The 26,247-nt window shown below is 58.6% G+C and overlaps 2 long non-coding RNA genes across 2 annotated transcripts; both read right to left on the bottom strand.

Moving 5' to 3' along the window:
- Positions 1-1,943: 1,943 nt before the first annotated feature.
- LOC137445163 (uncharacterized) lies at positions 1,944-25,313 on the bottom strand. The gene is made up of 10 exons (XR_010988345.1): positions 25,161-25,313; positions 14,427-14,505; positions 12,524-12,685; positions 12,352-12,430; positions 10,837-11,341; positions 10,119-10,292; positions 9,715-9,874; positions 7,925-8,255; positions 4,050-4,209; positions 1,944-2,589 (listed from the first exon to the last, which is right to left on the bottom strand). It is a non-coding gene; the product is annotated as an uncharacterized lncRNA (long non-coding RNA).
- On the bottom strand, positions 18,701-22,904 carry LOC137443881 (uncharacterized). Its single transcript, XR_010988015.1, has 4 exons — positions 22,827-22,904; positions 22,130-22,302; positions 20,807-20,966; positions 18,701-19,346 (listed from the first exon to the last, which is right to left on the bottom strand). It is a non-coding gene; the product is annotated as an uncharacterized lncRNA (long non-coding RNA).
- Positions 25,314-26,247: the final 934 nt, after the last annotated feature.

The raw sequence follows: 26,247 nt of genomic DNA, 5'->3' as shown, positions 1-26,247 counted from the left end.
ACGGCTGCACTGCCGGCCATTACACACAGGGGTGAGCACTGAGCTCCCCCGGGGCGGCACACGCCGCGGCACGGCTGCACTGCCGGCCATTACACACCGGGTGGCAGCATTGAGCTCCCACGGGGCCTCTGGGCACGGTTGAGGCAGCAGCCGCCATCCCCGCAGAGCCCCACCGGCCAAGCCCGGACACGCCCCCCCCCCCAAAAGCCCCGCGCTGCCCCGCCGGTGGCCACCCCCCCAAGCCGCGCGCAGCTGCAGCGGCTGCTATAGAGAAACCCCACAAAGCAGCAGAGACTGGCACTGACCTGGGACACAGCAGAAGAGCTCCAACCTCTACCAGCCACGACCCTGCACTGAGCCATTTTAAAGCATCTGGCGCCATGTTGTTGAGGGCGGTGCCATGCTGGGGGGTGGGGTTCAGGCTGGGGGGGGGCGGTGCCACGCGGGAGGGGGGCGGCGCCACGCGGGAGGGGGGCGGCGCCACGCGGGAGGGGGGCGGCGCCACGCGGGAGGGGGGCGGCGCCACGCGGGAGGGGGGCGGCGCCACGCGGGAGGGGGGCGGCGCCACGCGGGGGGGGGCGGCGCCACGCGGGGGGGGGCGGCGCCACGCGGGGGGGGGGCGGCGCCACGCTGGCGGGGGCGGCGCCACGCTGGCGGGGGCGGCGCCACGCTGGCGGGGGCGGCGCCACGCTGGCGGGGGCGGCGCCACGCTGGCGGGGGCGGCGCCACGCTGGCGGGGGCGGCGCCACGCTGGCGGGGGCGGCGCCACGCTGGCGGGGGCGGCGCCACGCTGGCGGGGGCGGCGCCACGCTGGCGGGGGCGGCGCCACGCTGGCGGGGGCGGCGCCACGCTGGCGGGGGCGGCGCCACGCTGGCGGGGGCGGCGCCACGCTGGCGGGGGCGGCGCCACGCTGGCGGGGGCGGCGCCACGCTGGCGGGGGCGGCGCCACGCTGGCGGGGGCGGCGCCACGCTGGCGGGGGCGGCGCCACGCTGGCGGGGGCGGCGCCACGCTGGCGGGGGCGGCGCCACGCTGGCGGGGGCGGCGCCACGCTGGCGGGGGCGGCGCCACGCTGGCGGGGGCGGCGCCACGCTGGCGGGGGCGGCGCCTGCGTTGTCACCTCACGCTCAGCTTTCCATGGTTTTTATTCCCCTCCAAGACAACACGTTGAGTTCTGAGCAGCTGAGGAGCCCTGGGGAACACCTGTACAGAAATGTTACTCCAAGAGCTGTCAGAAAAACGTTCGTTCCGCCAGCACTGCCGGCCGTTACACACCGGGTGGCAACATTGAGCTCCCACGGAGCGGCACACGCCGCGGCACGGCTGCACTGCCGGCCGTTACACACCGGGTGGCAGCATTGAGCTCCCCCGGGGCGGCACACGCCGCGGCACGGCTGCACTGCCGGCCGTTACACACCGGGTGGCAGCACTGAGCACCTCCCTGGGCGTGGGCAGCAGCCGGGCCCCCACGTGGCTTTTATTTTCCAATGCTAAAAGCCTTTTAGAAGCAGAGAGGGCAGACAGGGGTCGTTTCCAAAGCTTTCTTACGCACCAGTCACTCCAAGCCCTCCCTTTCCAGCTGCAAACCAGAGGTTTGCCTCCGCCTCGCCTCACCCCAGTACTTACACTTTTAAAGATAGTGTGGTCCCCTCGGAGAATTTTCAGCACTTTAGGGGGGGGGCCCCCAGCCCTCGCTCACCTGCTCCTCTGCTGCAGCAGCCCCCTGCCCCACGTGGCAGAACCAGCCCACCCACAATCCCCCCACTCCCTTTGATTCACCCCCAAAAAGGCACAAAATAAAGCAAACTGCCCAGCCAGCACCTCCTGCCTTTCACAGCAAGGACTGAACATTGCAGCTTTGGCCAAGACTATCAGCCCAAAGGAAGGCCTGGCCCCTGAGGAGCTAAATGCAAGTGAACCATCTGACACCACCACAGTCCTGTGAATGTTGCAAAGCAGTAGTGCATGCAGTATAATAATTCGAAAGTTAAGGGCTGCTCAAGCTTTACACAAAGTATCCTATTCAGTTTTGGGTTCCACTTAACACAAAGTAAAAGTGTAAAAGGTCAGAGGGAAAGCCAACTCTACCTCTGAACTACAGCAAGAAATACTGGAATCAAGGGGCCCTTTCTTCTGCTACTAATACATGAAGAGAACATGAAAACTGATGGGCTAAACCAACAGGGCAAGATTAGAATAACTAGTAGAGAGAACGGAAGATACAAAGCTTCAACTGCATCTGTTTAGCAACGACTCCTACCAGATAACTTCCATGCCATAACTTTGCTGAATTCAAACAAGCCAGCTGGTGAAGCGTCTCGCTTACAGGCGGCCGACGAGGAGACGTGCAGAAGGCAGAGGCGAGGGAACAAGTCCTGAGCTTTGCTGCAGGCTGTCCTGCGGCTTCCCCTACCGACTCTTTCCCGTACACCACCGCAGAAGGAGTTGGGTGAATTTTGTCTCAAACCCATTAAACCCTTTGGTGGTTTCAGCTTCCCGAGGATGTGTCGGCACAAGTCCTTGTCGGGGCACCGCAAACAGGGAGAGACAAAGCACCTAGATCCAGGAAGAGGACGGCTGAGCAGACACCCCTAAAGAGAGAAACTTCATCAGCTGAACCTCACACTTCTCCCAGCTTTGCAACAGCAAAGAACTTTGTGAACAACACAGTGCTGCTCCTAAGGAGGTCACCAGCTTGCAAGTTACAGGAGAAATAAAAACCTTTTTATTACAGAAGCACTGGCAAAAATTTACAGACAGGAACAGCAGACGAGGAAATTCTGCGATTGAGCTAACGATAGACATCAGGCCTAGGATCTGGCTACCCTGACAAAGGATGCCAACAGGACAGAGTGAGGCCTCAGCAGCACTCCCAAAAAGCCCCACAGAGAGCCACAGGCTCTGGCCCGTGCCCCACCTACGGGCCGGCCCTCCTGGCAGCAGCGCAACACCACCTCTTCGGGAGCCCAGGGACTGACCTCAGCCCCCTAAGGGCCAGGCAAGGTTGGTTCCTGTTAGCTGCCTAAAGCAGCCTCCCCAGCCCTGCTTCCAGGGACCTTGGGCTGCTGCTGGGGACAGAAGGGGGATGGAGGGCTCCACAACTCGTCACACAGACCCCGAGTACAGGGCTGTTAAGCTGACAGGGTGCCAAGGGAACAGGCTGCCATGAAGGCACAGACCCAGGCCCTGAACTACAGGGTGGGTCACCTTGCCGCAGCAACACGACCCAGCGGCTCCGCTGTGTCCGACGAATAAAAGGAGGAAGTTCCACAGGAACAGAAGGGAAAACCTTTTCACTGTGTGTGCCAGAGCCCTGGAGCAGGCTGCCCAGAGAGTTAGTGGAGTCTCTGGAGACATTCAAAACCTGCCCCAGGTGATCCTGCACTGGCACAGGGGTTGGACCGGATGCTATTTTGGGGTCCCTTCCAACCCCTAACACTCAGTGATTCTGTGATTAGCTATGCTGGTGACAGAGTCTCACTGAGTGCTCTTTAAAATGTTTTTCTTTTCTTTCAGCCTAGGAGTTTCATATTTAAATAGACCTTCTGCTCTGTCTTCCCCCTTCCTTCTTCCATCTTGCGTCTAAACACTAGGAGAGCTTGATGAGCTGTATCCTGGGCGTCCCAACGTAACACATCTCAACTGCATACATGGATTTTGTAATCTTTTGCCCCATTGCTCGCACAGGGTGGATTAAGTTCATTACTTAGAGCTTGTCAGGACAGCTGTTGAAGTGTCCTGTGCAATGCAGGAGGAGTTGAATCCCATAGGAAACCACATTACTGTGCTTTGTCAGCCTGGTTATGGTCAGAAACCGCCTTCATTTTTTTTTCTCTTAAACAGATATATCACATGAGTCCCCAGAATTAATTTGCCTCTTCTCATAATTATTTCTTTAAAACTGTCTTAGAAGTGTCTCTGTCCTTCCCTCTCTCTAGATACTGGCCTCCTGAGCCCATGGCAGACTTGCACAGAGCTACTGCGAGCACCACTCTGCACGGCCTCTGGGGGGCTTTCAAGCACAGGCACCCCAGGAGAATCCAAACCTAACCTTGCAGCTGGCCTTAGAGCTCCTCTTTGGAAAACTGTCGCTGCCAGGGCCCACAAACCAACGTCCTCGGTCGGCAAACCGGATGTAAGGGCTGAAAAGTGTCAACGGAAACCATAATCGGATGGCTCAGGAAGATCCTGCCGGTCTGAACACACCGGACCTGGAATGCACAAAGAAACTCTGTTAACAACTGTCTGTGTGTCTGCTCATAGCTTGAGGAGTAACAGAGCAGAACCAATTCCCAAAAGGTTCTCACTGCGTTCCCAGGGCAAGTAGAGGCTTGCTCTGGCTGTAGTTAATACCTAGAAATTCCTATCAAAATCTTTGCAGCACAGCAAGGAAATTGAGGGATGGGAAGGCAATATGTACTTACACGTTAGGCAAGAATTGGCTTTGCAAACTAATCTCTCTAACTGTTGGATATGCACTGAACTTCCTCGAGGCCAAATGAGGACCCCTTTATTTGGGGAAGCCTCAATGAATTGGACTTGGGGGGCATCAGACTGGGTGACTACATCTGAGAGTAACTTCCACAAGTGTCAGCATGGGAAAGATAGCTCAGAAAGCCTGGGTCCAAAGTTTGCCTTAAGAAAATATAGTATAGGAATATACTGTTGGCTGTGAGAAAGGGGGGAACTGATGAACAGAAAAGTCTCATTAACAGAACCACAGAGTTGATAAGAATTTTCCGCTTGTTAGCTGAAATGCTGGGACGCAGGGAGGGGGAGAGGGGCTGGCAGACAGCCTTTGGATAGAGAAGGAATAACAGGATTTGTCAGTGATTCACTTCTGTTAGTCTTGGACAAGATGCTCTTTTGGATAAGACAAAGGACACCTGCATGATATGTGTACTTCTGCTCTTTTAGAGAGATAAGCTTTGTATAGATAGGCAGCATCTGGACCTCTGTCATTATAGACAGATAACTTTTTGTATAAAAGTTTGCCCAAACCTCTCTGAAGACACACAGCTCTTTTGAAATGATCCTACCTGTGTCAGGCGCCAGAATAGAAGCACGATACAAGAGACTTACTGAGTCTCTTGTGTGTCTTTCTCTAAGTCATTATCAACGCTGTTTGCAGCACAAACCCAAACCCAAACCCACCCCGAGACACCCCCAGCTCCCACGGGAGCCTGCAGAGACCTCCCAAAGGGTCCGTCGGAGGTGCCCAGCTGCCTCCCCACGACCCTTGACCCTTTCCGATGGCCCCACGAGAACTTTACGTATCCCCAGACCCTTTTAGGTGTCCCCAAGACCTCCTCCGTCACCCCCAAAAGCCCTGCCGATGGCCCCAGACCACCTTCAGACGCCGGAAGGAACACACCTGGGAGTCCCGGGCCAACAGCGACACCGGGACCGGACCCGCTGCGGCGCAGGCGCCGGATCCATAGCGACCACCGGGACGCTGCCCCCCTGGCGCGAGCAGAGCCGGGCTAGGGCGCAGGCGCCGGATCCATAGCGACGCTCGAGTCAAGCTCTCCGCCCTCCGCTCTTCCCCTAAGAATTTTCGAGCATTCAGCGCAGTTAGGCTGCAGAAATTAGCTCACCCAGGGCGGCACACGCCGCGGCACGGCTGCACTGCCGGCCATTACACACCGGGTTGAGCACTGACCTCCCACGGGGCGGTATACGCCGCGGCACGGCTGCACTGCCGGCCATTACACACAGGGTTGAGCACTGAGCTCCCCCGGGGCGGTATACGCCGCGGCACGGCTGCACTGCCGGCCATTACACACCGGGTGGCAGCATTGAGCTCCCCCGGGGCGGCACACGCCGCGGCACGGCTGCACTGCCGGCCATTACACACAGGGTGGCAGCATTGAGCTCCCACGGGGCCTCTGGGTACGGTTGAGGCAGCAGCCGCCACCCCCGCAGAGCCCCGCCGGCCAAGCCCGGACACGCCCCCCTCCCCCCCCCCAAAAGCCCCGCGCTGCCCCGCCGGTGGCCACCCCCCCAAGCCCCGCGCAGCTCCAGCGGCTGCTATAGAGAAACCCCACAAAGCAGCAGAGACTGGCACTGACCTGGGACACAGCAGAAGAGCTCCAACCTCTACCAGCCACAACCCTGCACTGAGCCACTTTAAAGCATCTGGCGCCATGTTGTTGAGGGCGGTGCCACGCTGGGGGGCGGTGCCACGCTGGGGGGGCGGTGCCACGCTGGGGGGGCGGTGCCCCGCTGGGGGGGGCGGTGCCCCGCTGGGGGGGGCGGTGCCCCGCTGGGGGGGGGCGGTGCCCCGCTGGGGGGGGCGGTGCCCCGCTGGGGGGGGGCGGTGCCCCGCTGGGGGGGCGGTGCCACGCTTGGGGGGGGGCGGTGCCACGCTGGGGGGGGGGGGCGGTGCCACGCTGGGGGGGGGGCGGTGCCACGCTGGGGGGGGGGCGGTGCCACGCTGGGGGGGGGGCGGTGCCACGCTGGGGGGGGCGGTGCCACGCTGGGGGGGGCGGTGCCACGCTGGGGGGGGGGGCGGTGCCACGCTGGGGGGGGGCGGTGCCACGCTGGGGGGGGGCGGTGCCACGCTGGGGGGGCGGTGCCACGCTGGGGGGGGCGGTGCCACGCTGGGGGGGCGGTGCCACGCTGGGGGGGCGGTGCCACGCTGGGGGGGCGGTGCCACGCTGGGGGGGCGGTGCCACGCTGGGGGGGGCGGTGCCACGCTGGGGGGGGCGGTGCCACGCTGGGGGGGGCGGTGCCACGCTGGGGGGGGCGGTGCCACGCTGGGGGGGGGCGGTGCCTGCGTTGTGACCTCACGCTCAGCGTTCCATGGGTTTTATTCCCCTCCAAGACAACACGTTGAGTTCTGAGCAGCTGAGGAGCCCTGGGGAACACCTGTACAGAAACGTTCCTCCAAGAGCTGTCAGAACAACGTTCGTTCCGCCAGCACTGCCGGCCGTTACACACCGGATGGCAACATTGAGCTCCCCCGGGGCGGCACACGCCGCGGCACGGCTGCACTGCCGGCCGTTACACACAGGGTGGCAGCATTGAGCTTCCACGGGGCGGCACACGCCGCGGCACGGCTGCACTGCCGGCCGTTACACACCGGGTGGCAGCACTGAGCACCTCCCTGGGCGTGGGCAGCAGCCGGGCCCCCACCTGGCTTTTATTTTCCAATGCTAAAAGCCTTTTAGAAGCAGAGAGGGCAGACAGGGGTCGTTTCCAAAGCTTTCTTACGCACCAGTCACTCCAAGCCCTCCCTCTCCAGCTGCAAACCAGAGGTTTGCCTCCGCCTCGCCTCACCCCAGTACTTACACTTTTAAAGATAGTGTGGTCCCCTCGGAGAATTTTCAGCACTTTAGGGGGGGGCCCCCAGCCCTCGCTCACCTGCTCCTCTGCTGCAGCAGCCCCCTGCCCCACGTGGCAGAACCAGCCCACCCACAATCCCCCCACTCCCTTTGAGTCACCCCCAAAAAGGCACAAAATAAAGCAAACTGCCCAGCCAGCACCTCCTGCCTTTCACAGCAAGGACTGAACATTGCAGCTTTGGCCAAGACCATCAGCCCAAAGGAAGGCCTGGGCCCTGAGGAACTAAATGCAAGTGAACTATCTGACACCACCACAGTCCTGTGAATGTTGCAAAGCAGTAGTGCATGCGGTATAATAATTCGAAAGTTAAGGGCTGCTCAAGCTTTACACAAAGTATCCTATTCAGTTTTGGGTTTCACTTAACACAAAGTAAAAGTATAAAAGGTCAGAGGGAAAGCCAACTCTACCTCTGAACTACAGCAAGAAATACTGGAATCAAGGGGCCCTTTCTTCTGCTATTAATAGATGAAGAGAACATGAAAACTGATGGGCTAAACCAACAGGGCAAGATTAGAATAACTAGTAGAGAGAACGGAAGATACAAAGCTTCAACTGCATCTGTTTAGCAACGACTCCTACCAGATAACTTCCATGCCATAACTTTGCTGATTTCAAACAAGCCAGCTGGTGAAGCGTCTCGCTCACAGGCGGCCGACGAGGAGACGTGCAGAAGGCAGAGGCGAGGGAGCAAGTCCTGAGCTTTGCTGCAGGCTGTCCTGCGGCTTCCCCTACCGACTCTTTCCCGTACACCACCGCAGAAGGAGTTGGGTGAATTTTGTCTCAAACCCATTAAACCCTTTGGTGGTTTCAGCTTCCCGAGGATGTGTCGGCACAAGTCCTTGTCGGGGCACCGCAAACAGGGAGAGACAAAGCTCCGAGATCCAGGAAGAGGACGGCTGAGCAGACACCCCTAAAGAGAGAAACTTCATCAGCTGAACCTCACACTTCTCCCAGCTTTGCAACAGCAAAGAACTTTGTGAACAACACAGTGGTGCTCCTAAGGAGGTCACCAGCTTGCAAGTTACAGGAGAAATAAAAACCTTTTTATTACAGAAGCACTGGCAAAAATTTACGGACAGGAACAGCAGACGAGGAAATTCTGCGATTGAGCTAACGATAGACATCGGGCCTAGGATCTGGCTACCCTGACAAAGGATGCCAACAGGACAGAGTGAGGCCTCAGCAGCACCCCCAAAAAGCCCCACAGAGAGCCACAGGCTCTGGCCCGTGCCCCACCTACGGGCCGGCCCTCCTGGCAGCAGCGCAACACCACCTCTTCAGGAGCCCAGGGACTGACCTCAGCCCCCTAAGGGCCAGGCAAGGTTGGTTCCTGTCAGCTGCCTAAAGCAGCCTCCCCAGCCCTGCTTACAGGGACCTTGGGCTGCTGCTGGGGACAGAAGGGGGATGGAGGGCTCCACAACTCGTCACACAGGCCCCGAGTACAAGGCTGTTAAGCTGACAGGGTGCCAAGGGAACAGGCTGCCATGAAGGCACAGACCCAGGCCCTGAACTACAGGGTGGTCACCTTGCCGCAGCAACACGACCCAGCGGCTTCGCTGCGTCCGACGAATAAAAGGAGGAAGTTCCGCAGGAACAGAAGGGAAAACCTTTTCACTGTGTGTGCCAGAGCCCTGGAGCAGGCTGCCCAGAGAGTTAGTGGAGTCTCTGGAGACATTCAAAACCTGCCCCAGGTGATCCTGCACTGGCACAGGGGTTGGACCGGATGCTATTTTGGGGTCCCTTCCAACCCCTAACACTCAGTGATTCTGTGATTAGCTATGCTGGTGACAGAGTCTCACTGAGTGCTCTTTAAAATGTTTTTCTTTTCTTTCAGCCTAGGAGTTTCATATTTAAATAGACCTTCTGCTCTGTCTTCCCCCTTCCTTCTTCCATCTTGCGTCTAAACACTAGGAGAGCTTGATGAGCTGTATCCTGGGCGTCCCAACGTAACACATCTCAACTGCATACATGGATTTTGTAATCTTTTGCCCCATTGCTCGCACAGGGTGGATTAAGTTCATTACTTATAGCTCGTCAGGACAGCTGTTGAAGTGTCCTGTGCAATGCAGGAGGAGTTGAATCCCATAGGAAACCACATTACTGTGCTTTGTCAGCCTGGTTATGGTCAGAAACCTCCTTCATTTTTTTTTCTCTTAAACAGATATATCACATGAGTCCCCAGAATTAATTTGCCTCTTCTCATAATTATTTCTTTAAAACTGTCTTAGAAGTGTCTCTGTCCTTCCCTCTCTCTAGATACTGGCCTCCTGAGCCCACGGCAGACTTGCACAGAGCTACTGCGAGCACCACTCTGCACGGCCTCTGGGGGGCTTTCAAGCACAGGCACCCCAGGAGAATCCAAACCTAACCTTGCAGCTGGCCTTAGAGCTCCTCTTTGGAAAACTGTCGCTGCCAGGGCCCACAAACCAACGTCCTCTGTCGGCAAACCGGATGTAAGGGCTGAAAAGTGTCAACGGAAACCGTAATCGGATGGCCCAGGAAGATCCTGCCGGTCTGAACACACCGGACCTGGAATGCACAAAGAAACTCTGTTAACAACTGTCTGTGCGTCTGCTCATAGCTTGAGGAGTAACAGAGCAGAACCAATTCCCAAAAGGTTTTCACTGCGTTCCCAGGGCAAGTAGAGGCTTGCTCTGGCTGTAGTTAATACCTAGAAATTCCTATCAAAATCTTTGCAGCACAACAAGAAAAAAACCAAACCAACCAAACCACAAACTGCTTTATATTATTAAGTAGGAACTCGAAAGCTTACAGGAACTGTGGGGATTTTTTTATGACAAATTATTCCTTTTCTTTTTTTCAGTGAGCAATTGGGTTTCCAACAGCTCCACATTCTGACACCAAAGCACCCCGCTCCGTGTCAGGGCTTGTGGCTGAGGCCGAATACAAATCTGCAACTGGTCCTCAGGCAAAGCAGTTAAGCTCCCTGAAAAAAAAGGAAAGAAAGCAAGAGTGAGTCAACCATAAAAACAAGACCTAACCAAACCCCCAAAGCCATTTTGTCAGGAAGTCGCCTCCACTATCACCCGCCACATGCTGAAATTCCCTTCCCCTGGGGCTCCTGCTTGGCCCACAGCTGGGGAACATAAAGCAAGGCACAGCCCTGTGGGTACCTGCTGCCCTGGAGCCACCAAAACCGGAGCACCCAGTCACTACCAATCCCACGGCAGACCCAAGATACAACAGGGACTCCATAGAGACTCCAAAACCTCACTGAGAACCCCCCAACTCCTTCAGGACCCCCACAGATTCTCCAACTTAGATGCCCACAAAACCCCTTTGGTTGCACCCAAACCCCCCATCTGAAACACCCAGCTCCACTTTAGGTACCCCCAGATGCTTCCAATGTCCCCAGACCCGCTGGTGGACCAGCCCAGAACCCCCTGACACTATCCCAGACCCTTTCAGGGGGCTCCACACCCCTACTAGATGCCCACAAAACCCCTTCACACGCCAAAAGAAACCTTTACCTGCCTCCAAACCCCATTAGGGGGCCACTTAGCAGCGGGTGGCAGCAACCAAGTCTGTTGCTCTCACCAATTAAACCCTTTGGTGCTCTCAGCTCTCTGACCCTGTGTCAGTGCAAGTCCTTGTCGGCCGGCACCTTCGTGCTGATCCAGGCGGAGAGAGAACTGCCAGGAACACAGCTTCGCCGCTCCGCTTGCGGCACGCCTGCTGCCGAGGGCAGCCTCGTCCGCAGCCTGCCCGAGAGGAACACGGCCCCCGGGGCCGGGGGACACACAAAAGCCTTCCACAAAGGAAACAAGGGAAGTCTCTTGGCCACTCTTCACGTGCCGAGTGCGATTGTCATGTGGAACACACCGCGGCATCTGGAACGAGTTTAAGTCCAGGTCTATGGCAGCACAGAGGTTCCTGGAATATCCCGGTACATCGATCCACAGGAGGTTGTCTTTCGGTCCCCAGTCTGATGCTTTGCAGCACAGCCATCACACCATTTCTCTCGAGTGCTTTGAACTGACAATTCATGCAGGAGAATAAAACCAAACAGGAGTAAGCAGCTTGGAAAAGAACTTTGATCATCACCGGGCCCAACAAGAGGACACAGTCTCAGGCTGCACCAGGGGAGGTTTAGGCTAGAGGTTAGGAAGAGGTTCTGCACAGAGAGAGTGATGGCCCATTGGAATGGGCTGCCCAGGGAGGTGCTGGAGTCACCATCTTTGGAGGTGTTCAGGAGGAGACTGGATAGGGTGCTTGGTTGCATGGTTTAGTTAATTAGGTGGTGTTGGATGATAGGTTGGACACGATGATCTTGAAGGTCTCTTCCTACTCGGTCTGGTCTATTCTATTCTATTCTATTCTATTCCATTCCATTCCAATACCATCTAATCAACTAAACCATGGCACTGAGTGCCTCATCCAGTCTCTTTCTAAACACTTCCAGTGATGGTGACTCCCTGGGCACCACCTCCCTGAGCAGCACATTCCAAAGGCCAATCTCTCTTTCAACCTGCTCTATTCTATTCTATGAAGACCTTCTTCCTAACATCCAGCCTAAACCTCCCCTGGCACAGCTTGAGACTGTGTCCTCTTGCTCTGGTGCTGCTTGCCTGGGAGAAGGGACCAACCCCCACCTGGCTACAACCAGAACTGAGGGGACTGCAATCTTTGCAGCTTCAGCTTTCCTTCTCTGCTACTTCTTTTTTCAGATGGATTGTTTTTCAAAGGGACTGCTGGACAGCAGAACAGGATGGATGGCTGGGCCCCAAGAGCGGTGGGGAACAGAGTTAAACCCAGCCGGTGGACGGCCGGGCACGAGTGGTGTTCCCCAGGACACCCCTTGTGAGAGAGTGAGTCCAGAGAAGGGCCACAAAGCTGGTGAGGGGTCTGGATAACAAGCCTTACGAGGAGTGGCTGAAGGAACTGGGACTGTTTAATCTGCAGAAGAGGAAGCTGAGGGAATTAAGGTATGGTCTGGCTTCAGCTCTCAACTAGTTCCACGTTGAGCAAGGACAGCTTGTACTCACAGAAGGCACTGGCTGCTTGGGTTCAAGGTTCCTGCAGAGCTCAGGCTATCTCTCTTCATTAGTGAGGTCGTCCTGTCACCTAGGCAGAGAGAAGAAAATGCAGCTATGAAATTAGACCACTGGAATCGTGAGACTCGTTCTGTGTGCGACTCCAGGAGAATCCAAACCTAACCTTGGAGCTGCCCTGAAGAGCTCCTCTTTGGAAAAGTCTCGCTGCCGGGCCCCACAAACCCCACACCCTCTGTCAGCAAACCGGATGTACGAGCTGAAGAGTGTCGACAGAAACTGTACGTGGACAGCTCAGGAAGGTCCTGCCAGTCCCAGCACACCAGACCTGGAATGATCAAAGAAAGTCCGTTAACAGCTGTCTGTGTGTCTGCTCATAGCTTGAGGAGAACCCCCCAACTCCTTCAGGACCCCCCCAGATTCCCCAACTTAGATGCCCACAAAACCCCTTTGGAGGCACCCAAACCCCCCATCTGATACGCCCAGCTCCGTTTTAGGAACCCCCAGACGCTTCTAATGTCCCCAGACCCGCTGGTAGACCAGCCCAGAACCCCCTGACACTATCCCAGACCCTTTCAGGGGGCTCCACACCCCTTCTAGATGCCCACAAAACCCCTTCACACGCCAAAAGAAACCTTTACCTGCCTCCAAACCCCATTTGGGGGCCACTCAGACCCCTTAGCAGCGGGTGGCAGCAACCAAGTCTGTGGCTCTCACCAATTAAACCTGGATGTTAGGAAGAAGGTCTTCATAGAATAGAATAGAGCAGGTTGAAAGAGAGATTGGCCTTTGGAATGTGCTGCCCAGGGAGGTGGTGGAGTCACCATCACTGGAAGTGTTTAGAAAGAGACTGGATGAGGCACTCAGTGCTGTGGTTTAGTTGATTAGATGGTGTTGGAATGGAATGGACCGGACCAGGTTGGAAGAGACCTTCAAGATCATCGTGTCCAACCTATCATCCAACACCACCTAATCAACTAAACCATGCAACCAAGCACCCTATCCAGTCTCCTCCTGAACACCTCCAAAGATGGTGACTCCACCACCTCCCTGGGCAGCCCACTCCAATGGGCAATCACTCTCTCTGTGCAGAACCTCTTCCTAACCTCTAGCCTAAACCTCCCCTGCCACAGCTTGAGACTGTGTCCTCTTGTTCTGCTGCTGCTTGCCTGGAAGAAGAGACCAACCCCCACCTGGCTACAACCTCCCTTCAGGGAGTTGCAGAGAGCAAGAAGGTCTCCCCTGAGCCTCCTCTTCTCCAGGCTAAGCAACCCCAGCTCCCTCAGCCGCTCCTCACAGGCCTGTGCTCCAAACCCCTCCCCAGCTTTGTTGCCCTTCTCCGGACTCCTTCCAGCAACTCAACGTCTTGCTTAAACGGAGGGGCCCAGAACTGGACACGGGACTCAAGGTGTGCCCTAACCAGTGCCAAGTGCAGGGGCAGAATGACCTCCCTGCTCCTGCTGGCCACACTGTTCCCGATATTGGCCAGGTTGCCAGTGGCCTTCTTGGCCACCCGTGCACGCTGCTGGTCACGACCAGAAGACAGGGATCAGAAGAGTCTTTGGCCAAGCTGTAAACCTCTTCCTAACATTCAGCCTAAACCTCCCCTGGCACAGCTTGAGACTGTGTCCTCTTGCTCTGGTGCTGCTTGCCTGGGAGAAGAGACCAACCCCCACCTGGCTACAACCAGAACTGAGGGGACTGCAATCTTTGCAGCTTCAGCTTTCCTTCTCTGCTACTTCTTTTTTCAGATGGATTGTTTTTCAAAGGGACTGCTGGACAGCAGAACAGGATGGATGGCTGGGCCCCAAGAGCGGTGGGGAACAGAGTTAAACCCAGCCGGTGGACGGCCAGGCACGAGTGGTTTTCCCCAGGACACCCCTTGTGAGAGAGTGAGTCCAGAGAAGGGCCACAAAGCTGGTGAGGGGTCTGGATAACAAGCCTTAGGAGGAGTGGCTGAAGGAACTGGGACTGTTTAATCTGCAGAAGAGGAAGCTAAGGGAATTAAGGCGTGGTCTGGCTTCAGCTCTCAACTAGTTCCACGTTGAGCAAGGACAGCTTGTACTCACAGAAGGCACTGGCTGCTTGGGTTCAAGGTTCCTGCAGAGCTCAGGCTATCTCTCTTCATTAGTGAGGTCGTCCTGTCACCTAGGCAGAGAGAAGAAAATGCAGCTATGAAATTAGACCACTGGAATCGTGAGACTCGTTCTGTGTGCGACTCCAGGAGAATCCAAACCTAACCTTGGAGCTGCCCTGAAGAGCTCCTCATAGCTTGAGGAGTACCAGAGCAGGAACAATTCCCAAAAGGTTTTCACTGCATTCCTAGGGCACTTGAAGGATTGCCCTGGCTGTAGTTAATACCTAGAAATTCCCCTCAAAATCTTTGCAGCACAGCAAGGAAATTGAGGGATGGGAAGGCAATATGTACTTACACGTTAGGCAAGAATTGGCTTTGCAAACTAATCTCTCTAACTGTTGGATATGCACTGAACTTCCTCGAGGCCAAATGAGGACCCCTTTATTTGGGGAAGCCTCAATGAATTGGACTTGGGGGGCATCAGACTGGGTGACTACATCTGAGAGTACCTTCCACAATTGTCAGCATGGGAAAGATAGCTCAGAAAGCCTGGGTCCAAAGTTTGCCTTAAGAAAATATAGTATAGGAATATACTGTTGGCTGTGAGAAAGGGGGGAACTGATGAACAGAAAAGTCTCATTAACAGAACCACAGAGTTGATAAGAATTTTCCGCTTGTTAGCTGAAATGCTGGGACGCAGGGAGGAGGAGAGGGGCTGGCAGACAGCCTTTGGATAGAGAAGGAATAACAGGATTTGTCAGTGATTCACTTCTGTTAGTCTTGGACAAGATGCTCTTTTGGATAAGACAAAGGACACCTGCATGATATGTGTACTTCTGCTCTTTTAGAGAGATAAGCTTTGTATAGATAGGCAGCATCTGGACCTCTGTCATTATAGACAGATAACTTTTTGTATAAAAGTTTGCCCAAACCTCTCTGAAGACACACAGCTCTTTTGAAATGATCCTACCTGTGTCAGGTGCCAGAATAGAAGCACGATACAAGAGACTTACTGAGTCTCTTGTGTGTCTTTCTCTAAGTCATTATTAACGCTGTTTGCAGCACAAACCCAAACCCAAACCCACCCCGAGACACCCCCAGCTCCCACGGGAGCCTGCAGAGACCTCCCAAAGGGTCCGTCGGAGGTGCCCAGCTGCCTCTCCACGACCCTTGACCCTTTCAGATGGCCCCACCAGAACTTTACATATCCCCAGACCCTTTTAGGTGTCCCCAGACCTCCTCCGTCACCCCCAAAAGCCCTGCCGATGGCCCCAGACCACCTTCAGACGCCGGAAGGAACACACCTGGGAGTCCCGGGCCGGCAGCGACACCGGAAACCGCACTGCGAGCTCCCCGAATGCGCCAGGACGCCTTGCCCCGCCAAAGGACGGCGGTTCGCAGGCACCCTGGGGCACAGAACGGCGTCAGGCGCCGAATCAGGGCTCTCCGCCACCGCTCCGGCTCCAAAGCTGCTCAGCGCGGCGCCCGCCCCCCCGGCCAGAAAAGCGGGGCGCAGCCCGCGAGGAGGGCGCGTGCGCGGGACCGGACCCGCTGCGGCGCGGGCGCCGTATCCATAGCGACCACCGGGACGCTGCCCCCCTGGCGCGAGCAGAGCCGGGCTAGAGCGCAGGCGCCGTATCCATAGCGACCACCGGGACGCTGCCCCCCTGGCGCGAGCAGAGCCGGGCTAGGGCGCAGGCGCTGGACCCATAGAGACGCTCGACTCAAGCGCTCCGCTCTTCCCCTAAGAATTTTCGAGCATTCAGCGCAGTTAGGCTGCAGAAATTAGCTCCCCCGGGGCGGCACACGCCGCGGCACGGCTGCACTGCCGGCCAATAAACACCGGGTGGCAGCATTGAGCTCCCACGGGGCGGCACACGCCGCAGCACGGCTGCACTGCCGGCCATTACACACCGGGTGGCAGCATTGAGCTCCCCCGGGGCGGCACACGCCGCGGCACGGCTGCACTGCCGGCCATTACACACCGGGTGGCAGCATTGAGCTCCCCCGGGGCGGCACACGCCGCGGCACGGCTGCACTGCCGGCCATTACACACAGGGTTGAGCACTGAGCTCCCCCGGGGCGGCACACGCCGCGGCACGGCTGCACTGCCGGCCATTACACACAGGGTTGAGCACTGAGCTCCCCCGGGGCGGCACACGCCGCGGCACGGCTGCACTGCCGGCCATTACACACAGGGGTGAGCACTGAGCTCCCCCGGGGCGGCACACGCCGCGGCACGGCTGCACTGCCGGCCATTACACACCGGGTGGCAGCATTGAGCTCCCACGGGGCCTCTGGGCACGGTTGAGGCAGCAGCCGCCATCCCCGCAGAGCCCCACCGGCCAAGCCCGGACACGCCCCCCCCCCCAAAAGCCCCGCGCTGCCCCGCCGGTGGCCACCCCCCCAAGCCGCGCGCAGCTGCAGCGGCTGCTATAGAGAAACCCCACAAAGCAGCAGAGACTGGCACTGACCTGGGACACAGCAGAAGAGCTCCAACCTCTACCAGCCACGACCCTGCACTGAGCCATTTTAAAGCATCTGGCGCCATGTTGTTGAGGGCGGTGCCATGCTGGGGGGTGGGGTTCAGGCTGGGGGGGGCGGTGACACGCTGGGGGGGGCGGTGCCACGCGGGAGGGGGGCGGCGCCACGCGGGAGGGGGGCGGCGCCACGCGGGAGGGGGGCGGCGCCACGCGGGGGGGGGCGGCGCCACGCGGGGGGGGGCGGCGCCACGCTGGCGGGGGCGGCGCCACGCTGGCGGGGGCGGCGCCACGCTGGCGGGGGCGGCGCCACGCTGGCGGGGGCGGCGCCACGCTGGCGGGGGCGGCGCCACGCTGGCGGGGGCGGCGCCACGCTGGCGGGGGCGGCGCCACGCTGGCGGGGGCGGCGCCACGCTGGCGGGGGCGGCGCCACGCTGGCGGGGGCGGCGCCACGCTGGCGGGGGCGGCGCCACGCTGGCGGGGGCGGCGCCACGCTGGCGGGGGCGGCGCCACGCTGGCGGGGGCGGCGCCACGCTGGCGGGGGCGGCGCCACGCTGGCGGGGGCGGCGCCACGCTGGCGGGGGCGGCGCCACGCTGGCGGGGGCGGCGCCACGCTGGCGGGGGCGGCGCCACGCTGGCGGGGGCGGCGCCACGCTGGCGGGGGCGGCGCCACGCTGGCGGGGGCGGCGCCACGCTGGCGGGGGCGGCGCCACGCTGGCGGGGGCGGCGCCACGCTGGCGGGGGCGGCGCCACGCTGGCGGGGGCGGCGCCACGCTGGCGGGGGCGGCGCCACGCTGGCGGGGGAGGCGCCACGCTGGCGGGGGAGGCGCCACGCTGGCGGGGGCGGCGCCACGCTGGCGGGGGCGGCGCCACGCTGGCGGGGGCGGCGCCACGCTGGCGGGGGCGGCGCCACGCTGGCGGGGGCGGCGCCACGCTGGCGGGGGCGGCGCCTGCGTTGTCACCTCACGCTCAGCTTTCCATGGTTTTTATTCCCCTCCAAGACAACACGTTGAGTTCTGAGCAGCTGAGGAGCCCTGGGGAACACCTGTACAGAAATGTTACTCCAAGAGCTGTCAGAAAAACGTTCGTTCCGCCAGCACTGCCGGCCGTTACACACCGGGTGGCAACATTGAGCTCCCACGGAGCGGCACACGCCGCGGCACGGCTGCACTGCCGGCCGTTACACACCGGGTGGCAGCATTGAGCTCCCCCGGGGCGGCACACGCCGCGGCACGGCTGCACTGCCGGCCGTTACACACCGGGTGGCAGCACTGAGCACCTCCCTGGGCGTGGGCAGCAGCCGGGCCCCCACGTGGCTTTTATTTTCCAATGCTAAAAGCCTTTTAGAAGCAGAGAGGGCAGACAGGGGTCGTTTCCAAAGCTTTCTTACGCACCAGTCACTCCAAGCCCTCCCTTTCCAGCTGCAAACCAGAGGTTTGCCTCCGCCTCGCCTCACCCCAGTACTTACACTTTTAAAGATAGTGTGGTCCCCTCGGAGAATTTTCAGCACTTTAGGGGGGGGCCCCCAGCCCTCGCTCACCTGCTCCTCTGCTGCAGCAGCCCCCTGCCCCACGTGGCAGAACCAGCCCACCCACAATCCCCCCACTCCCTTTGATTCACCCCCAAAAAGGCACAAAATAAAGCAAACTGCCCAGCCAGCACCTCCTGCCTTTCACAGCAAGGACTGAACATTGCAGCTTTGGCCAAGACTATCAGCCCAAAGGAAGGCCTGGCCCCTGAGGAGCTAAATGCAAGTGAACCATCTGACACCACCACAGTCCTGTGAATGTTGCAAAGCAGTAGTGCATGCAGTATAATAATTCGAAAGTTAAGGGCTGCTCAAGCTTTACACAAAGTATCCTATTCAGTTTTGGGTTCCACTTAACACAAAGTAAAAGTGTAAAAGGTCAGAGGGAAAGCCAACTCTACCTCTGAACTACAGCAAGAAATACTGGAATCAAGGGGCCCTTTCTTCTGCTACTAATACATGAAGAGAACATGAAAACTGATGGGCTAAACCAACAGGGCAAGATTAGAATAACTAGTAGAGAGAACGGAAGATACAAAGCTTCAACTGCATCTGTTTAGCAACGACTCCTACCAGATAACTTCCATGCCATAACTTTGCTGAATTCAAACAAGCCAGCTGGTGAAGCGTCTCGCTTACAGGCGGCCGACGAGGAGACGTGCAGAAGGCAGAGGCGAGGGAACAAGTCCTGAGCTTTGCTGCAGGCTGTCCTGCGGCTTCCCCTACCGACTCTTTCCCGTACACCACCGCAGAAGGAGTTGGGTGAATTTTGTCTCAAACCCATTAAACCCTTTGGTGGTTTCAGCTTCCCGAGGATGTGTCGGCACAAGTCCTTGTCGGGGCACCGCAAACAGGGAGAGACAAAGCACCTAGATCCAGGAAGAGGACGGCTGAGCAGACACCCCTAAAGAGAGAAACTTCATCAGCTGAACCTCACACTTCTCCCAGCTTTGCAACAGCAAAGAACTTTGTGAACAACACAGTGCTGCTCCTAAGGAGGTCACCAGCTTGCAAGTTACAGGAGAAATAAAAACCTTTTTATTACAGAAGCACTGGCAAAAATTTACAGACAGGAACAGCAGACGAGGAAATTCTGCGATTGAGCTAACGATAGACATCAGGCCTAGGATCTGGCTACCCTGACAAAGGATGCCAACAGGACAGAGTGAGGCCTCAGCAGCACTCCCAAAAAGCCCCACAGAGAGCCACAGGCTCTGGCCCGTGCCCCACCTACGGGCCGGCCCTCCTGGCAGCAGCGCAACACCACCTCTTCGGGAGCCCAGGGACTGACCTCAGCCCCCTAAGGGCCAGGCAAGGTTGGTTCCTGTTAGCTGCCTAAAGCAGCCTCCCCAGCCCTGCTTCCAGGGACCTTGGGCTGCTGCTGGGGACAGAAGGGGGATGGAGGGCTCCACAACTCGTCACACAGACCCCGAGTACAGGGCTGTTAAGCTGACAGGGTGCCAAGGGAACAGGCTGCCATGAAGGCACAGACCCAGGCCCTGAACTACAGGGTGGGTCACCTTGCCGCAGCAACACGACCCAGCGGCTCCGCTGTGTCCGACGAATAAAAGGAGGAAGTTCCACAGGAACAGAAGGGAAAACCTTTTCACTGTGTGTGCCAGAGCCCTGGAGCAGGCTGCCCAGAGAGTTAGTGGAGTCTCTGGAGACATTCAAAACCTGCCCCAGGTGATCCTGCACTGGCACAGGGGTTGGACCGGATGCTATTTTGGGGTCCCTTCCAACCCCTAACACTCAGTGATTCTGTGATTAGCTATGCTGGTGACAGAGTCTCACTGAGTGCTCTTTAAAATGTTTTTCTTTTCTTTCAGCCTAGGAGTTTCATATTTAAATAGACCTTCTGCTCTGTCTTCCCCCTTCCTTCTTCCATCTTGCGTCTAAACACTAGGAGAGCTTGATGAGCTGTATCCTGGGCGTCCCAACGTAACACATCTCAACTGCATACATGGATTTTGTAATCTTTTGCCCCATTGCTCGCACAGGGTGGATTAAGTTCATTACTTAGAGCTTGTCAGGACAGCTGTTGAAGTGTCCTGTGCAATGCAGGAGGAGTTGAATCCCATAGGAAACCACATTACTGTGCTTTGTCAGCCTGGTTATGGTCAGAAACCGCCTTCATTTTTTTTTCTCTTAAACAGATATATCACATGAGTCCCCAGAATTAATTTGCCTCTTCTCATAATTATTTCTTTAAAACTGTCTTAGAAGTGTCTCTGTCCTTCCCTCTCTCTAGATACTGGCCTCCTGAGCCCATGGCAGACTTGCACAGAGCTACTGCGAGCACCACTCTGCACGGCCTCTGGGGGGCTTTCAAGCACAGGCACCCCAGGAGAATCCAAACCTAACCTTGCAGCTGGCCTTAGAGCTCCTCTTTGGAAAACTGTCGCTGCCAGGGCCCACAAACCAACGTCCTCGGTCGGCAAACCGGATGTAAGGGCTGAAAAGTGTCAACGGAAACCGTAATCGGATGGCTCAGGAAGATCCTGCCGGTCTGAACACACCGGACCTGGAATGCACAAAGAAACTCTGTTAACAACTGTCTGTGTGTCTGCTCATAGCTTGAGGAGTAACAGAGCAGAACCAATTCCCAAAAGGTTCTCACTGCGTTCCCAGGGCAAGTAGAGGCTTGCTCTGGCTGTAGTTAATACCTAGAAATTCCTATCAAAATCTTTGCAGCACAGCAAGGAAATTGAGGGATGGGAAGGCAATATGTACTTACACGTTAGGCAAGAATTGGCTTTGCAAACTAATCTCTCTAACTGTTGGATATGCACTGAACTTCCTCGAGGCCAAATGAGGACCCCTTTATTTGGGGAAGCCTCAATGAATTGGACTTGGGGGGCATCAGACTGGGTGACTACATCTGAGAGTAACTTCCACAAGTGTCAGCATGGGAAAGATAGCTCAGAAAGCCTGGGTCCAAAGTTTGCCTTAAGAAAATATAGTATAGGAATATACTGTTGGCTGTGAGAAAGGGGGGAATTGACGAACAGAAAAGTCTCATTAACAGAACCACAGAGTTGATAAGAATTTTCCGCTTGTTAGCTGAAATGCTGGGACGCAGGGAGGGGGAGAGGGGCTGGCAGACAGCCTTTGGATAGAGAAGGAATAACAGGATTTGTCAGTGATTCACTTCTGTTAGTCTTGGACAAGATGCTCTTTTGGATAAGACAAAGGACACCTGCATGATATGTGTACTTCTGCTCTTTTAGAGAGATAAGCTTTGTATAGATAGGCAGCATCTGGACCTCTGTCATTATAGACAGATAACTTTTTGTATAAAAGTTTGCCCAAACCTCTCTGAAGACACACAGCTCTTTTGAAATGATCCTACCTGTGTCAGGCGCCAGAATAGAAGCACGATACAAGAGACTTACTGAGTCTCTTGTGTGTCTTTCTCTAAGTCATTATCAACGCTGTTTGCAGCACAAACCCAAACCCAAACCCACCCCGAGACACCCCCAGCTCCCACGGGAGCCTGCAGAGACCTCCCAAAGGGTCCGTCGGAGGTGCCCAGCTGCCTCCCCACGACCCTTGACCCTTTCCGATGGCCCCACGAGAACTTTACGTATCCCCAGACCCTTTTAGGTGTCCCCAAGACCTCCTCCGTCACCCCCAAAAGCCCTGCCGATGGCCCCAGACCACCTTCAGACGCCGGAAGGAACACACCTGGGAGTCCCGGGCCAACAGCGACACCGGGACCGGACCCGCTGCGGCGCAGGCGCCGGATCCATAGCGACCACCGGGACGCTGCCCCCCTGGCGCGAGCAGAGCCGGGCTAGGGCGCAGGCGCCGGATCCATAGCGACGCTCGAGTCAAGCTCTCCGCCCTCCGCTCTTCCCCTAAGAATTTTCGAGCATTCAGCGCAGTTAGGCTGCAGAAATTAGCTCACCCAGGGCGGCACACGCCGCGGCACGGCTGCACTGCCGGCCATTACACACCGGGTTGAGCACTGACCTCCCACGGGGCGGTATACGCCGCGGCACGGCTGCACTGCCGGCCATTACACACAGGGTTGAGCACTGAGCTCCCCCGGGGCGGTATACGCCGCGGCACGGCTGCACTGCCGGCCATTACACACCGGGTGGCAGCATTGAGCTCCCCCGGGGCGGCACACGCCGCGGCACGGCTGCACTGCCGGCCATTACACACAGGGTGGCAGCATTGAGCTCCCACGGGGCCTCTGGGTACGGTTGAGGCAGCAGCCGCCACCCCCGCAGAGCCCCGCCGGCCAAGCCCGGACACGCCCCCCTCCCCCCCCCCAAAAGCCCCGCGCTGCCCCGCCGGTGGCCACCCCCCCAAGCCCCGCGCAGCTCCAGCGGCTGCTATAGAGAAACCCCACAAAGCAGCAGAGACTGGCACTGACCTGGGACACAGCAGAAGAGCTCCAACCTCTACCAGCCACAACCCTGCACTGAGCCACTTTAAAGCATCTGGCGCCATGTTGTTGAGGGCGGTGCCATGCTGGGGGGGGCGGTGCCACGCTGGGGGGCGGTGCCACGCTGGGGGGGCGGTGCCACGCTGGGGGGGGCGGTGCCCCGCTGGGGGGGGCGGTGCCCCGCTGGGGGGGGCGGTGCCCCGCTGGGGGGGGCGGTGCCCCGCTGGGGGGGGCGGTGCCCCGCTGGGGGGGGCGGTGCCCCGCTGGGGGGGCGGTGCCACGCTTGGGGGGGGGCGGTGCCACGCTGGGGGGGGGGGGCGGTGCCACGCTGGGGGGGGGGGCGGTGCCACGCTGGGGGGGGGGGCGGTGCCACGCTGGGGGGGGGCGGTGCCACGCTGGGGGGGGGGCGGTGCCACGCTGGGGGGGCGGTGCCACGCTGGGGGGGGCGGTGCCACGCTGGGGGGGGGCGGTGCCACGCTGGGGGGGCGGTGCCACGCTGGGGGGGCGGTGCCACGCTGGGGGGGGCGGTGCCACGCTGGGGGGGGCGGTGCCACGCTGGGGGGGGCGGTGCCACGCTGGGGGGGGGCGGTGCCACGCTGGGGGGGCGGTGCCACGCTGGGGGGGGGCGGTGCCTGCGTTGTGACCTCACGCTCAGCGTTCCATGGGTTTTATTCCCCTCCAAGACAACACGTTGAGTTCTGAGCAGCTGAGGAGCCCTGGGGAACACCTGTACAGAAACGTTCCTCCAAGAGCTGTCAGAACAACGTTCGTTCCGCCAGCACTGCCGGCCGTTACACACCGGATGGCAACATTGAGCTCCCCCGGGGCGGCACACGCCGCGGCACGGCTGCACTGCCGGCCGTTACACACAGGGTGGCAGCATTGAGCTTCCACGGGGCGGCACACGCCGCGGCACGGCTGCACTGCCGGCCGTTACACACCGGGTGGCAGCACTGAGCACCTCCCTGGGCGTGGGCAGCAGCCGGGCCCCCACCTGGCTTTTATTTTCCAATGCTAAAAGCCTTTTAGAAGCAGAGAGGGCAGACAGGGGTCGTTTCCAAAGCTTTCTTACGCACCAGTCACTCCAAGCCCTCCCTCTCCAGCTGCAAACCAGAGGTTTGCCTCCGCCTCGCCTCACCCCAGTACTTACACTTTTAAAGATAGTGTGGTCCCCTCGGAGAATTTTCAGCACTTTAGGGGGGGGCCCCCAGCCCTCGCTCACCTGCTCCTCTGCTGCAGCAGCCCCCTGCCCCACGTGGCAGAACCAGCCCACCCACAATCCCCCCACTCCCTTTGAGTCACCCCCAAAAAGGCACAAAATAAAGCAAACTGCCCAGCCAGCACCTCCTGCCTTTCACAGCAAGGACTGAACATTGCAGCTTTGGCCAAGACCATCAGCCCAAAGGAAGGCCTGGGCCCTGAGGAACTAAATGCAAGTGAACTATCTGACACCACCACAGTCCTGTGAATGTTGCAAAGCAGTAGTGCATGCGGTATAATAATTCGAAAGTTAAGGGCTGCTCAAGCTTTACACAAAGTATCCTATTCAGTTTTGGGTTTCACTTAACACAAAGTAAAAGTATAAAAGGTCAGAGGGAAAGCCAACTCTACCTCTGAACTACAGCAAGAAATACTGGAATCAAGGGGCCCTTTCTTCTGCTATTAATAGATGAAGAGAACATGAAAACTGATGGGCTAAACCAACAGGGCAAGATTAGAATAACTAGTAGAGAGAACGGAAGATACAAAGCTTCAACTGCATCTGTTTAGCAACGACTCCTACCAGATAACTTCCATGCCATAACTTTGCTGATTTCAAACAAGCCAGCTGGTGAAGCGTCTCGCTCACAGGCGGCCGACGAGGAGACGTGCAGAAGGCAGAGGCGAGGGAGCAAGTCCTGAGCTTTGCTGCAGGCTGTCCTGCGGCTTCCCCTACCGACTCTTTCCCGTACACCACCGCAGAAGGAGTTGGGTGAATTTTGTCTCAAACCGGCTCCTAAGACAACCTCCGCTTTTTCCCTGGGTGCCTACGTGGGTGTTGCTTCATCTTTCCCTCACGCTCGGTACGGCATTCGGGTGCAGAGCAAGGCTCTGGACAGCCAAACCGAACTCCTGTGCTGAAGAAAAGGAAGCGGAAGCACAGGCTGAGCCCCTGAGCTCTAAACATTCACTGAGCCCCAGGAAATGCCTGCATGTGCTGGCTGCTGCCACCTCCTCGTTGCCCCGGGCCTGCTCATTGGAGGCTGCCTGGCAAAAGCACCTGCCCCCACTTTCCTCGGCGTTCTTTGAATACCCAGGTTGGAAACCTAAGAGGTAGCGTACTAATTGGAAAGCATGTTCCAGCGGGCGTGGCTGGAGGCTGGGCGCCGCCGCCGCTTTCTCTGCTCCCCGCCCCTCCTTTGCGCGGCCCCTAATCACGTGACGATCGCTGGGCGAGTCTGGGTGCTGCCGGGTTCACCCTGGGATCGCTGGGCGAGTCTGAGGGCATTGGGGTCAGCCTGCAAGAGCTGGGAGAGACAGGAGAACAGCTCGTGAACTGGGAGTAGACTGCTCCCGACCGCGGCAAATCGACACCCCCCCCCCCCCCCCCCCGCCGCTGGTGTTTCTCGGCCCCCCCCCTCGCTGCCGCCCACCCTCAAACCCATAGCAGAGTCCTGCAGCAGGCACAGAGCAACTCCAGAGAGCAGCAGAGTCCACACTGAGCTGATGCGGAGCGGAGAAAGCAGAGGGGACGAGGATTACGCTGGCTAGGTCGGAGCCGACGGGGCGAGGGCGGCGCCATCTTGGGAAGGGCAGGCGCTGTCACGGGTAGGGCGGCGCCATCTTGGGAAGGGCAGGCGCTGTCACGGGGAGGACGGTGCCGTCTTGGTGCCCTCACTTCCGTCTACATGCCCCCAGCCCTCCTTTCTCACCCTCTAAGGCCCTTGAGGTGCTCGCAGCTCGCCTTGAGATGCCGGGGGAGATGTGGCTGGGGGGTCCTGGGACTGCAGGACACCCAATACCGGGGTGAGACCACCCCAATCCTGCGGGACCCCAAACCCTGGAACCCCCCCGAGACCTCTAACACAACACCACCACTCCCCGCCCCCTCAGCTGCTTCAGGACCCTCCAGAGACCCCCCCGGAGACCCTCCAGAGGCCGCCAGACACCTCTCGATGCCCACAAAGCCCCTCTAGACGCCCCAGAATACCTCTCTGCGCCTCCCTGCAGAGGCCACTCACACCCTTGGCAGCAGGCGACAGCAAGCAGTACCTGGCCGTGCCCACAAGGTGGGAGCAGTGAGCAGAAGAGTCAGCGGCGCTAGGGACACCGAGACTCCAGCAGTGCCACACAGCAACCCACACGCTGTGGGGACCTGACACAGAGACCCCGAAACCACACTGAGGCACAGACCCCCCCACTCCTCCGT

Source organism: Melanerpes formicivorus, unplaced genomic scaffold (genome assembly GCF_026170545.1).
Source record: "Melanerpes formicivorus ecotype bairdi unplaced genomic scaffold, bMelFor1.0.p_v2 SCAF_1, whole genome shotgun sequence".
NCBI classification, from domain to species: domain Eukaryota; kingdom Metazoa; phylum Chordata; class Aves; order Piciformes; family Picidae; genus Melanerpes; species Melanerpes formicivorus.
The sequence above is the reverse complement of the archived record's forward strand: the minus strand, read 5'-3'. Positions and strand labels throughout refer to the sequence as shown.